Source organism: Athene noctua, unplaced genomic scaffold (genome assembly GCF_965140245.1).
Source record: "Athene noctua unplaced genomic scaffold, bAthNoc1.hap1.1 HAP1_HAP1_scaffold_391, whole genome shotgun sequence".
In the NCBI taxonomy this organism is placed as follows: Eukaryota; Metazoa; Chordata; class Aves; order Strigiformes; family Strigidae; genus Athene; species Athene noctua.
In genome coordinates, this window is record NW_027437849.1 from 30,001 (window position 1) to 32,500 (window position 2,500).

General features: G+C 44.3%; 1 pseudogene; it reads left to right on the forward strand.

Annotated features, from left to right (window-relative positions):
* LOC141955676 (28S ribosomal RNA) overlaps positions 1–2,500 on the forward strand; it is an 8,723-nt pseudogene that overhangs the window by 3,678 nt on the left and 2,545 nt on the right.

A 2,500-nucleotide genomic window follows, 5' to 3' on the forward strand; every position in this document is an offset into this window, starting at 1 on the left:
TTAGCCATGCTACCGGAGGAGGGTGAAGAACCTTCCCCTTCGGGACCCAGGATTAATAAAAGAAGGGTCACCGAGGGAGAGGGGGACCCCACACCACCACCGGCCATGGTTCAACCAGACCCTCTATCGCCTCCTCCTCATCCCAATAGTACACCCGTACCAAATACACCGGTACTTAAAATTCCATCCAAAGAACATTCTTGTCCATATTGTAAAACTATACTTAATAAAATATCATCATTAATAGAACACCTGCAGAGAACCCACGGGAAAAGAAAGATCTTATTTGAATGTAATAAATGTGGTAGAATTAATGAGAAACATCATAGTATAGCATGTCATGTCCCCAAATGTAAAGGGGCTGTAAATAAGGAGCCAGTGAGTGGCTTTTCATGTGAGGAATGCAATAAAATATTTACAACTAAAATAGGATTAGGACAGCATAAACGTCTGGCCCACCCCATACTTCGTAATCAGGAACGTATCGTGGCATCCCGTCCAAAAGAAAGCTCTGCTAGGGGACTACATAAAAAATGCTGGTCAGAAGAAGAAGTCGCCCTATTAATCAAATTAGATCAACAATACAAGGGGGCCAAAGATATCAATAAACTCATTGCAGAACATATTCCATCTAAAACACCAAAACAAATCAGTGACAAGAGACGAGACCTTCACAAAAAACCTCCAGCGGAAGTGGAAGATGATAACCAAGACTGGGTACAACATCTGGAAACAGCTGGAGAGACTGATGAACACCCTATAGCAGAAGGTATAAGAACCCAGTATAAGAGAACAGTTTCAAGATGGATAACATCAGAAAAGCTGCCCATTCTTCAAGACACATTTAGAAAGGTGCTCGATGGTGATGGCAATGCGGCCGACTTAATTGAAGACTCATTTGAGACCTGCTTCTCATCTCGCCTCGATCTATCTCAAGAAACGAAGGCCACCCAAAAGAAGAAGCACCAGGTGACCCGAAAAGCCCACCCTGCAAAAACATCAACGGAGTGGATGAAGAAGAGAGCCAGGAGAAGGGGACAGTTCCTGAGGTTCCAGCGCCTATTCCAAATGGACAGAAGGAAGCTGGCCAGTATCATACTGGATGACGTGGAGTCCTTGAGATGCAACATCCCTCTGGCAGAACTACACAAGACCTTCCAAACGAGATGGGAAACAACAGGATCGTTCCAGGGTCTAGGTGGCTTCTTCTCGAGGGGTAGATCAGACAACACCGCCTTCGAACTTATGATCACAAGCAAGGAGATCAAGAAAAACATCAAAGAGATGAGTAAGCATGCAGCCCCAGGGCCGGACGGATTAGATCTGAGGCACCTCGTGGGGATGGATCCTGACCACACACAGCTGATGGAACTATTCAACCTGTGGCTGTTATCAGGTGCCATTCCAGACGTCATCAAGGAATGCAGAACTGTATTAATATCTAAATCAGCCTTACAGGAGCGTCAGACCGACATCAACAACTGGCGACCAATCACCATCGGATCGATAGTCCTGAGGCTGTTCTCCAGGATCCTGACAGCGAGAATAACAAAAGCATGCCCGATCAATCCGAGACAGAGGGGATTTATAAGATCATCAGGATGTTCTGAAAACCTGAAACTCCTGAAGCTATTGATAAGACATGCAAAGACTGAACGACGGCCTCTGGGAGTGGTATTTGTCGACATTGCCAAAGCCTTCGACACCGTCAGCCACGTTCACATAATAGAAGTTCTGAAACAGAAAGGGGTTGACAATCACATCATCAACCTCATCTCCAACATGTACAAGAATACCAAAACATATATCGATATGAAGAAGGAGCAGTCAGAGCCTATTAGGATTCAGATTGGTGTTAAGCAGGGTGATCCGATGTCTCCGATTCTATTCAACCTAGCTATAGATCCTCTCCTGTGCAAACTGGAAGAGGAAGGTCTTGGTTATCAGCACCACACGAAGCAAATAACAACTATGGCATTTGCCGATGATCTAGTATTATTAAGTAGCTCCTGGGAGGGGATGCAAAAGAACCTGGACATTGTTAGAATATTCTGTGACCTAACAGGCCTCAAAACACAAGGGGAAAAATGTCACGGCTTTTACATCAAGCCGACAAAAGATTCATATACCATCAATGACTGTCCCCCATGGACTATCAAAGGCATTCCCCTCAACATGATACACCCAAACAACACCGAGAAATACCTCGGACTGTACATTGACCCCTGGATAGGTATAACCAAACCAAAATTACTTGACAAAATGACAGATTGGCTTCAGAGAATAGAAAGGTCCCCATTAAAACCATTCCAAAAGATTGACATGCTTAGAATTTATACTATCCCAAGAATCATTTACCTGGCAGACCATTCAGACACCAAACCTACATACTTGGAGTCACTAGATTTAACAGTTAGGAACACAGTTAAAAGATGGCTACATCTTCCCCTAAGTACAGCGGATGCCGTGCTTTATTCTAGTACCAAAGATGGGGGATTAG